The 12,425-nt window shown below is 41.2% G+C and overlaps 1 protein-coding gene and 1 pseudogene across 33 annotated transcripts in view; one reads left to right on the forward strand and one right to left on the reverse strand.

Annotated features, from left to right (window-relative positions):
• Nucleotides 1-12,425, reverse strand: part of EPB41L2 (erythrocyte membrane protein band 4.1 like 2) — a 219,269-nt gene that overhangs the window by 163,233 nt on the left and 43,611 nt on the right. Inside the window, exon 1 of one of the 33 annotated variants that reach the window (XM_045058033.1) lies at nt 286-303. The exons of the other annotated variants lie outside the window; for them this stretch is intronic. The gene's annotated coding sequence lies outside the window, so the exon portion shown is untranslated. Of the gene's footprint in view, nt 1-285; nt 304-12,425 lie in introns of those variants that run through there. 33 annotated transcript variants of the gene reach the window in all.
• LOC111560735 lies at nt 4,215-4,335 on the forward strand (annotated as a pseudogene).

Genomic DNA, 12,425 nt, shown 5'->3' on the forward strand with positions numbered 1-12,425 from the left:
GCAAATCATGCTAGACTTGTTTCCTTCTGCAGAGATATTCCTGAGCACAACAGCTCACAGAGGTGGAAAAACAAAGTCACGTGCCCTGATTTGCCCCAAGTGTGCTCAGCACCTTTTTAGCAAGTCAGAGTAACAACAGCGAACCAGGAGCTGCTGTGCTAGAACCAGGAAGACAAAGTGAGGGGACAGAGAGAGGCAGGAAGGAAGGGGATGCTAGGACAACCTCCCCATCCCTGAGAAGCTGATAAACTAGACACTAACACACACAACCCCCTGGGAAGTTACCATTCATCAAATACTCAAATGTCAAGAAAACACTAGAAAAAAATGCCAGAAGACTGTGTGAGCAACTGCCAAAGGAATGATACGGCCTAAGAATTCCTATAGGGATTCGGGGCGGGGGGGGGGGGAGGCAAATATATTCCAGAGTGGAAGAAATTTGGCATAGGAGAAGATAATTAATAGTTGGGCAAAACCGTAAAATGTTTTCAGAGATTTATTGGTTTTAACACAGTGGAAAAGAAAAACTTCCAATATACTGATGCTTATTCTATCTAAATGTAAAACATACATTTTTAACTTCCACTCCTTTCAGGTTCACATCAAATGGCCCTAAAATAGCAGCAATTCAGCCACATCATAATGGTTTTCAAACCACTCCAAATTACTTGGGGCAAATTAACTGTGTGTCTGGGCAGTTTCAAGGTTTCAGGGTTTTCATACTCAAGGTTCTAGTGAAATGGATTTAACTCTCTAGGGCAACGATCTCTAATTTATCCTAGAGGCTAATACTTCACAAATTCTCGCCAGTAAAGTGAAACAGGCAGAGTGTAGGAAGTAAACTGGAACAGGCAGTGGTTAACCAGTTCCAACGCCGGTTCTGAAAGTAACAACTTCAAGCAAGTCATTTAATGTCACTTTACTAAATTTCCTCATCTATAAAGACCTGAGGATAGATTAATTCTCTCTTAAAGTGCCTTGCGGTTCTGAAATCCCACATTTAAAAAAATTACTTTGACAGGGCAAACAGCACACAAAATAAAGTTGAGTGAAAGTGGACATCAAAACCAAATATATAGTATGAGCCCTGCTTTGTGAAATGCATACAAGTACATTTACTGAAGCATTCATTCTATAAGCTATGGATGTAGGGTACAAGAATAAAAACCACATACTATTAATAAGTGATTGTGTCTGAAAGGGAGAATAAAGCTTTTATTATTTATGGTTCTCCATATTCCAAATTTTATTCAACATGCAAGTTTACCATTAAAAAGATTCAATCCCTTGAATCCAGGCTTGACATTTGGAATCCAAGCACTTTGGCCTCTATGAAATATGCTGAAAATCAGAGTTCTCTTAGCAACACTATAGTCCAGTCTTCAACAAGGAGGGGGAAGAGAGGGGTGGAAACCCTCAACTTTGTTCTTCCACAGCTACTTTTCTCATCTAGTCTGAAGCCCCTCCTCTGTCCCCACCCTTCCCCAGAAAAATCTCTTGGGAGTGATTGAACGCAAGTAACCTAAAACTGGAATTTCTGGGACGGTGTGCTTTTCAAAAAGCACTGGATTTCCATCTACCTCTACACACCCATACACACACACACACACACACACACACACACACACACACAGAATTGAATTTCATACTTATTTTTTGCAAAAAAAACCTCACAGTAGTACTTAAGTGTTCTTTTTAAAAAGGGCGCAGGGGGCACAAGGCAGGGGCAGGCTAGGTAGGAAAAAAGAATGATGTGGCACCCAAGGAGGTGACGTCACTACCAGCCATGGCTCTGAACAGTCTCTGGAAAACAAGCTGTAGCTAGAATCCCTTAGCCCACCTAACACTGTTTAACAAAAACGCAGTCCTTCCTAGGCCCAGAAAACCTTACTCACACATGACTGCTCTTCTTTAGAAACCCTAAACTCAACTATTCAGCTTTAAATGTTTTGTAGAACACAGCATCAAATATGTTAGGACCATTTTTAGAAAGCTAAACTTTAGCTGCTCTAAATTTTATTTAATATCTCGCAGGCCTGAGAAGAACTAATTCTGCACTCTGCCTGTAGGCAGGATATAGGGACTCCCAACTCACGGCAGGAGCCAGGCATTGGCTTGGAAAAAAGAACCCTACATACACCCCAACTCCAAATGGAGGGAAGACTTGGTTGCGAAAGGGGTGGGCACAGTGGGGAATGAGAGATGTCAAAAGTGAAATTGAGGGGTGCTTGAGGGGCTCAGTAGGTTAAGTGTCCAACTCTTGATTTCAGCTCAGGTCATGATTTCATGGTTCGTGGGTCTGAGCCCCGTGTCAGGTTCTGTGCTGGCAATGCAGAGCCTGCTTGGGATTCTGTCTCACGCTCTCAAAATAAGTAATTTTTTTAAAGTGAAAGTGAGGGGCACTTGGCTGGCTCAGTCAGTGGAGCACGTGACTCCTGATCTCAGGGTTGTGAGTTCAAACCCCACACTGTGTGTACTTTTTTTAAAAGTAAAATTAAAAAAAAACAAAAAAAGGAAAATTGAGAGGTGAGCCTCAATAAGAAAATACAATGCCAGGCTACTCATACAGATAAACATAAAATAATGTAGGTAGAATGACGGTTTCTAACATAAACACTAAGTTAAATGTTAGCTATTATTGTCTTGCCCCACAGCAACAGTCATTAAGGAAATACTAACTCCCCAAGCCTACTTACGAAGGTCCAATTAATCTATAATGCACCTGAAAGTACTTGAAAATTTAACGGCAAGTTTTAACAATGCTAAGGGAAACACACAACAAGGAATTGCAACTGCAACACATTTGCTCTTCAGGAGGAATAAGTCGGCCCCTTCCATTCACAGTAGAAAGCAGCCAGTGAAGAATCCCTATGCGGCCACTCCTCCAGCAAGGGGCCAACCCAGAGACGGGGTACCTGACAAGAGGCTGGGGTAAGAACCATGGGAGACAGCGCATGAAGTGCTACAGGAACTGGGCCTTGGCCCAATCTCCCGACTCCCCAGTCCACGAGGGCCCGGGCACCTTTCCATCCCTGTTGAAGAGCCCCAGAAAGTAGTCTCCTGCTCCCCACCGCCAACGCCTGACCAACGTCCCGTATGAAGGCGTGCTAGACACTCTGCCTCCCAGGGTCAGTCCAGAAAGCAACACAAGGCCTTGCAACTTATTACCATGATTTTACTACTCAGAACAACGGGGAGGTGGCCAAGGGAAGTCTAAATATGCGTGCCTGTTTTCACTTAACATTCGAAAGGCAAAGCCAAAAATCACACTCAAATGCTAATGCTAGTATTTTTGCATTTGTAAAAAAAAAAAAAAAAAAAAAAATCAAGACAGCAGGAGGAAGGTTCCAGAACTTCTACCTTGCAATTCCTAAGTGTGTCTACTTGATTTTTTTTTAGAGTTGTTAGCCTCACAACCCTCTAAAAATTTTCAATTTTCTATTGCTGCTTATGTGTTTTATGGTTGATCCATCACTGTCAAAGTTGCTGAAACCTCTCTCCATGTGACCTCAAAGCACATCAAAAGTCTTACAAGACTCAGTTCTTGCAGATCTTAGCAATAACCCAAACTCTGGTATTTCCCTAATCTAGTTCTCAGTCTGACAGTGAAGGGGCAGAGACCCAGTGTTGAACCAGAAGCTCACCCAAGATCTGGGCCATACTTTTCTCCACCAGCCCACAATGTTTAAGGTCTTTTCTAGGGAAGAGGGGAGCTGAATCCCAAACCTTCCCATGTATAATGCATTTCAAATTGAAGTCATTTTTATTACCATACTCCTACTGCTTGTTATAATGTGCAAAGCAGTGTGTGAGTGTGTGTGTGTGTGTGTGTGTGTGTGTGTGTGTGTGTGTGTTCCATTCTTACTTAAAAAGCAAATCTCAATGACCCTGCCCTCCTCACCATCTCAGCTACCCATTCCCACGGTCATACCCCAAGCACTGGCTTTCAATTTTGTCCAAATGTGACCCAGAGTAAAATATTTCCTTCCCAGCCCAGTTTGCAAATACAATGTAAACACACCCAGTTTTAATGGAAACAAAGTTCTCAAATGACTATGCATGATCCATTCTGATCCAGACCTAAACTCAGGCCAATTGTGCTAAATCCAGACCCAACCCCTGGGTTCAGGGAGCCCTCTCTCTCTATCAGTGGATTTCCTCAACCACAAAAAAAGGCACCTCTTTCCTCCCACTCCCCCCTCTTCCAAAGGGGAAGCTTTGTGCAGGGGCAGTATCATGGCCCTTGAAGCTGATCTGAGACACGATTATTACCAATTGAAAACTTTTCCCAAAAAGGGAAAACTCTTTAATTCACGTAAAAATTATGCACGGGTTAGGGGCGCCCGGGTGGTTAAGTCGGTTAAGCATCCAACTTCGGCTCAGGTCATGATCTCACAGTTCCTGGGTTCGAGCTCCACATCGGGCTCTGCGCTGACAGCTGACAGCTCCGGAGCCTGGAGCCTGCTTCGGATTCTTTGTTTCCCCCTCTGTCTGCCCCTCGCCTGCTCATGCTCTGTCTCTCTCAATAATAAATAAACGTTAAAAAGAAAAAACTTAAAAAAAAATTCCACACAGGTTAGATAAGACCCTGAGTCTCATGTTGATTCTTTTTCATATTCTAAATACCAGTCATAGCCTTCTAAAATGATTTCTTGAAAAATCCTGCCCTAGAAGCAGAATCCTATCATTATCTCGAATTCCTGCATCTTGACCTCTGATTATCTTCCATCTTTCTAGCTCAATCCTTCTTCTACCCCAACTCCAACAATTCTTTGACCTGAGCAGCCTGCCCCTGTCACTACCCAAGTCTTCATTACCCTCCTTCAACAGCTTGGCTTCTATGGGCCACCATTATACCCTTGACCCCCAGCTCCTCTCTCCACCATGTTCCCATGTTCCATATAACTCTGGCCTTACTTACTTGCACTGGTGCAGCAAAAGAAAAATAGCTTTGAGAACTTTTCTCAAATTCCCAGCCACATACTTTAACTGGACTCAGATATCTCCAGAGATCTTATGACAGTCCCCTCATCATTCTACACTCCCACGCTCCTGAACACAGATTTCACACCTGTGCAAAAAGCAAAAACAAAACAAAACTACAGACTAAAACTATAGGACATTGGAAACTGGATTTTCCTATGGTTGCATCCATAATCCAACTACAGCTGTCTTCCAATAAGGAAAACCTGGTACTGTTTAACAATCTCAAAGATATAAATAAAAGTTACTAGATTAAAAAACAAAAAAAAAAACACCTTTCCAGTATAAGGCTGACTTCTAGTATATTTAAGAGCACTGAACCATTAAAGAATAAAAGAAAAAGTGTGTTTATTGTCAAAGTGTTGTTTTCTTTTCTTTTACAAAAATGTTTGCTAATATTCTCTTTAATTCTCTTACCAAAGTAGTCCATGTGCCGTCCCGCCTCTCTAATCACTGACAGGCATAACAGTTTATTGTCCAAATATAATTTGCTCAGCCATGCAAACACCTGTGCAATGAAGCATGTTCAATTTGCAAGGGACAAGTCCAGTGGCATGACCACAGTGATAAGCACTGATGCCCTGCTAGTGGGCCTTCTGCTGAAAGAAAGCTTTTCCCATAATTATCTCTATTTTGGATCAAAATGTCTAATAAACGCTTTCATGTAATTCAACAGAAAAACAAAATACACACATTATAGAATTGCTATTTACTCTACCTCAGGCCACTAATGATGATACTAATGCAGTTTAAAAAAAAAAAAAAAAAAAAAAAAGAGTAAAATGAGGCCCTTGAATAGAAGTAAAGCTAAGGAAGCAGATCTTCCTGAGGAGGCAATAAAAGGTTAAGCCCAGAATTTCATGTGTGAGATAGGAGTGCTGCCACAGGGAGATCACTGCAGGACTGCCCAGGTCATTTCCATCACTTCAAAGCACAGTTCTTCCTAGAGGGAGGGGAACACACATGACACAGTTGAGAAATCTAGACTGAAATCACATTGCCGCACATAGGCAGGTTATATTCCAGAACGTGCAGAGCAAGAAGATAACCGAGCTTGAAGGAACCTCAGGTAAAAGACACAAACACCACGTGGACCTGCAGAGCATGACGTGATGCTTGATCTCACAAGCCAGGAGATATGACCTGAGCTGAAATCAAGAGTTGGACCCTTACCCGACTAAGCCATTTAGTTTGACTGCGAAGGTGTTGAGGGCACCTAGGTGGCTCAACTGGTTGGATGTCCAACCCTTGATTTCAGCTCAGGTCTTGATGTCAGGGTCATGATCCTGAGTGCTGCGTTGGGACTCCACGCTGAGCATGGGGTCTACTTAAAAAAAAAACAAAAAAAAACAAATTGCTAAGGTGTTTGCTTCTCCTCCTCCTCCACCATTCAGTCATTCAACACTTAGGGAAAGAGCAACAACTATGTACCCCTGCACTGTGCTAGGACGTCATAACCTAGAAAGGGGCGTAGGGAGGAAGACAACGATAACAAATTCACTCTAAGAGATACCTACATAAAGCAATCTGAAAAAAATACATAAATAAAGAGCAGAGAATGGAGTGAGGTAGAACTGGAGTCATCTCTGAAGGATCAAGGGGGGCAAAGAGAGTTAGAGAATCCCCAGCACTTTCGACAGTATCAGGAGATCACCACAAGTTGCTCCTTTCAACTTTCAGCATTTACCACTCACAAGGGCATATTCTGGTACTCAATATAATTGTAAGAGGCACACTAGGACCTTCATCACAGATCACAGTCAAAACTTTGGTGGGTATCCCTTTTAGGCTTTTGTTTCTCTCAGCCCCAAACCAAGGCAGTTCACATATCATTGGTAACAGGCAGTAAATTAATTGTGACTAAGATAAGGGAAGATAATATTTTAAAGGTGTGATCGCAAAAAAAAAAAAAAAAAAAAAAAAAGGCATGATCTCTTCTAGGTCAGGATAGGGACGAAGAGGGGTAGGAAGCAGCTGAAAAGCACTCCAGCGTAAGGTCAACTTTGTTATTTGGCTTAGGGCTGGGTGAGCAGACAGATGGAGGTCTTCTTCCTCCACCTCTAGAATAGAAAATGAAAACTTGCCCATTTACCATCAAGTTGTTTTGCTATGAAAAAAATCTCACGAAGACAAAAGCAGTTTCTAATTAGATTTGGTCTGTGCCCTCAGTTAGCTACATCAAGGTTTTCAACCTTCTGCAGAATGGACACTTGGGCCAGGTAATTTTTTTTTTTTTAATGTTTATTTATTTTTGAGAGAGTGAGAGAGAGCCAGAGCACGAGTGGGGGAGGGACTCAGAGGGAGGGAGACACAGGATCCGAAGCAGGCTCCAGGCTCTGAGCTGTCAGCGCAGAGCCCGACGCGGGGCTGGAACCCACCAGCCGCAAGATGACCTGAGCCGAAGTTGGACGCTTAACCGACTGAGCCACACAGGCGCCCCACCAGGTAATTCTTTGTTGTAAGGAGCTATCCTGTGTATAGCAAGATGTTTAGCAGCAAGCCTAGTCTCAACATAATAGATGTCAGCAGCACACCCTCAAGTCACGGCCATCACAAAGGTCTCCAGACATTGCTAAATGTCCCTCTGAGGACAAAAATCACCTACCCACCCTCACCCCAGTTGTAAACAACTACACTAGATTCTGAGCCTAATCAGGCTATTTGTTAAATATACAATAAAGAAAAAAGTAATACTGACAAACAGGGCAAAATATTAGGAAAAAGGGTAGGTCTTAACCAGCTATTGTATCTCAATAAAAAGCTAGTAGAGGGGCACCTGGGTGGCTCAGTCGGTTAATAGTCCAACTTTTGATTTCGTCTCAGATCATGATCCCAGGGTCACAGGATTGAACCCCATCTCGGCTCTGCACTTAAGATTCTCTTTTTCTCCTGCTGCTCCTCTCTCGCACTTGCTCTCTATCTCTAAAATAATTTCTTTTAAGTTAAGAAAATTAAAAACTAAATAGAAAAAAAAGTTAAAAGCTAATAGATATGCCCAACAGAAGAGAAAGATCAAAACTCAGGCCAAAAATGTTCCAAGTCTGAAACATTTAAGCAACAATTAGTACAGGTGTGATGGAAGCTGCGCTTGAAAAAAAAAGATAGTGAAAATATTAAAGCGAATCAAACAAGTCTATCTTCATTCCACATATCCAAGCCCACTCTATGGTGTGGGGGGCGGGGAGGGATTTTAACAGACTTTAATTCTACAAAATGAGTATCTCAAATAGTACCAATTTTGAAATAATTTGGAACACAGACCAGACTCCAGATCTGACAGGCTCCAACCACTTTCTAGCTACAACACCCTAAGCTGTTTCTCTCATCCAGAGAGCTAAACGGCTTAACCAGTGTAAGGATATTAGCGTAGTGCCCGATAAGCTGTAAGTACTACCAGTGTGGCAATTACAAGCAGTTTCATATACATATTTTATCAGCATATGTGTCACACTGCCCAAGTGAACTAAGAACACACACTTCTAAAAAAAAAAGTCAACCAAAAAAAAACCCAAAAACAAAAACACATTCCTGTAAAACTACACACACTACATGCCAAGATTTACCAGCACTTTTTTAAGGCAGGAGAAAAATGGATTGCCATTCTAGCCCGTGGTTAACAAAAAACATGCAAAGGTTGCCCCCCTTTTTTTAAGTACCACATTATGCACCATTTGTGCTAACTCCGAGTATATTTCCCCAAGTTGTTATCCAAATTCACCAAAAAAGCAGCTTAAAGCACCCGAGTTTTGAGATTCACTACATAAATTTTCTACAAAGCCTAGCAATCAAGTAGGAAAGAAGAGCATTTTCTCACATGTACCCGGAGTCACTCTGAAGTTGCTGTTTTTGCCTCACAGAAGTTGTTTTCTAGCCACAAGCTACTACAAATTGTTCAGACCTTTTGGCAGCAGCACAGGAAACTGCCCTTTTCACCCGTTCTCCCACAAAAATGTAGTCAATTTCGAGGCAGGCCCATCTCTCAAGGCTACTTGCTTTATGGGGCCAAATGCACACCATTTCCCGTTTAGCCAAACCAAAGGGCCCCGAATAGTTTGCATTTTTGTGAAGAAAACTGAACGCGAGTCACCAAGGACCTGTGGGCAAAGCTCTTGATGAAATGAGCTCATAAACCGTGCTCCACCACACTTGACACCGGCATCTGAAATTGATAGGGCGTTTGGCATCTCAGCTGTTTCTGTTTCATCCAAATCGTCCAGGATGCAATAGGTAACACGTGAAGCCATTTCCTGCGCTTAATTGCCCTTGGCTTCCCACTATTCTCAACTTGCCATGTTTCAAAGAAGAAGCAGGCTAAAAAAGGTACATCTGCCTTTTGATTTAAAATAAAGTAATAACCTCAAATCTTCCCTCTGAATCTGGGGTTTTTCCACCATCTTAAGGATCACATAAAGGTATGTAAGCAAGCCACACAGATGAAGTGGAAGCTCCTCTCAGCTTTTTATTAAGGCATACAAATCAATGTATAGTTTTCTCCTGCAAATATGGAAGCGGAGGTAAGGGCAGGAGGTGGGAAATGACTCAACAGCTGTCACATTTAGCTTGTAAAAGTAAAGCAGCAATTGTCTTCTGAATGCAAAATTAAAGAAGAATCTTTGAAAGCCAGGATTCCTTTTATCCCATTTGGCCTAAAATTTCACAGACAGGACATTTATTAAAACAACAACAACAACAACAAATAATGGCAAGAAGCATCTGTAGTTACTCACAAAATAAAGCTGGATACCACCCTGCTCTGGGAGAGTCAAATGCCAAAATTCAGTCTAATGAGCTAAGCTCATAATTCACAGAGTGAAAAAGAAAATCAGCCCAGGATTTTCCAGGGAACATTTACTGCCTCCAAAACTGACTGTAACCTCAAACAAGTTCCAATATGACACAAAGGCCACCTCTCCAAAAAGGTACAATATCAGAAACTATCCCAAAAGACCACAGAGACAAAAATGATAAGCAAAGGAAACTGGATTCAATTATACACACCCACTACTTTGATTTAATAAAAGATAATCAAAAGAGTATCTTTCAGAGTCCAACATTAACATTAATTTAAAAAATGTTCAAGTTCAGGGGCGCCTGGGTGGCTCAGTTAAGCGTCCAACTTTGGCTCAGGTCATGATCTCACGGTTCATGAGTTCAAGCCCCGTGTCCAGTTCTGTGCTGACAGCTCAGAGCCTGGAGCCTGTTTCAGGTTCTGTGTCTCCCTCTCCCTCTGCCCCTCCCCTGCTCGCTCACGCTCTCACTCGCACGCTCTCTCTCTCAAAAATAAACATTAAAAAAAATTTTTAAAAATAAAATACGTTCAAATTCAGAACTGCTTTTCAAAGATACACTGATTCTTCTAGCAAAATAAATCCTATAGATTATACAGAGGAAAAAATCTGGAAGGCAAACCAAGGAATACAAATTAAAAATTCAAAGGAAATTTCTTACATGTCTAGTAGGTAAGAGACCTGGCTTGCCTGTATCTAAGTACAAAAAGGCACATCTTGTTATGTTAGGTAATCTTCCCAATTTAAATAGATTAACTGCACACGGAGCGAGTGCTAATTGCAAACATGCTTTCGTTCGCTCCTTGCTTGCATTAACTTATACCAAACCATCTTTCATCTCCATAAGCAAAACAGGATATCAAAGAGATTTCACATTATTGTTTATCAGCTTATCAGCATCTTCAAAGTACACATAATTGTTGGTATTTATGAGAAAGTATCTTTGGAAGGAGCAGGAAGAAACAGCCTCCTTGTATAAGATTTACCGTGTGGGTATGAGTAGTGTCGTGGGCTGCTTAACACCAGCATGAAACAGCCTGGAAGACAGGCACCAGAGGAACAAAAAAAAAGCCTCTCCTGAGTTAACTGTCCACATCTTCACACGACTTACTTTCGAGTAAGTAAACAGCAACAAAAGAACAGCTGCCCCAAGGTTATCCAGAGGTCTGGCATGAGAAGTCAAAGCACTCAAGTTCAAACACATGAGTTTTCTGGCCCATGTTAGAAAGAAAAGAAAAAAAAAAAAATCAGCCTGGGAAAATTTCCTTCAGATTTGAGCTAAATAGGCAACTAAGGGATCTCTTTACTACTGTTACATTCTGAAATTTCTCACACATTAGAAAACCCACCTTAAAATAGAATCGGACTTTTCCAAATGGCAAAAGAAATGGGAAATGGAGAATCAGGCACTGATTTCTGTCAGTTCTCATCTCACCCTCAGTCAAGCAGTATTTATTGTGCAGTTATTATATTAAAAAAAAAAAAAAAGCACTCAGCTGACAGAGTTAGAAAGAGCACACAAGACACAGATGTATTTATTATCAAATAGGTTATGTTTGCATCTGTATTTACACACAGTAAATGTGTTAAGAGTGTTTTGTTTGTCAGTTTTTGGTTTCGAAGCATCTCTGTGTGGTTTACTTTAAAGAGGGCCCTTCATGTGTCTAAACGAAAACCTTGACACATTTGGCTTCAATAAAGCCAGTAGTTTCTTGAAGATGGCTTCCAGCTATGAATCATCCATATCCGTGCGCTGGAAAGGGTGAAAAGGACAGTTTTCTGAGTTGCTGCCAATGGGCTGAACAATTCGCAGTAGCTTGTGCTGGAGAACAACTTCTCTAAGAAGAAAACTGTTAACTTCCAAGCTGTCTTAGCATACTTATGTGAAATAATGTGATTCTTCTGTACTTTTATTTTCTGTTACATCTTTTCCAGTAAGATCCTTCTCCTTCCCTGGAATTTCAGAATCAGGCCTTTAAATAATCTTGCTAGTGAAAAGAATGTTTGAAAATAATGTTTATTAAGAGTTTAACGGAAAACCAATTTCAGCACACGTCTAACTTTGGAGTATTAAAATCCTTCATAGTCTTCTCTATCCACAATATGGTACTAGTTTTGTTCAGATAGTCTCTTCTGGAAAGTTCTTCATACACCCACACCCACACCCCAGCACCATCACCATCACCACCATCAGACTGCTTGTTCACTCTGGAGAATACCAAAATGAACAAGACAAGGTCACAGACCTTAATAAACCAATCTAGTAACGGACAGAAAGAGAAAAGGCAGAATTATGAGGCAGAGGTGGGGTGGTGATCAGAAAATGTTTGTTGTAAATTCATTGGATGAATCTTGTGCATAATAAGGTTTAAGAACTGCATTCACTCCCCTCTACCCCCATCCCTGCAAATCAAAAAAGGCAAGAAATGACTAAGTCATTTACTCAATAAACAAACAAAAAAGACTCACCATTGGATCACTCACATTACCACTACAACTGTACTGTGTATCACTGTATAAATCAAATATACCTATACATTAAAATGTTGGGAAAAAACCATAAAACTACTATTAAAAGAACTAGAAATCAGAAAGTCCAATTACTGCCACTTAATTTAAATAAGAATAAAACTCCTGCATTCGATTACCTCAGGA

The sequence above is a fragment of the Felis catus genome, chromosome B2, assembly GCF_018350175.1.
Source record: "Felis catus isolate Fca126 chromosome B2, F.catus_Fca126_mat1.0, whole genome shotgun sequence".
Classification (NCBI taxonomy): Eukaryota; Metazoa; Chordata; class Mammalia; order Carnivora; family Felidae; genus Felis; species Felis catus.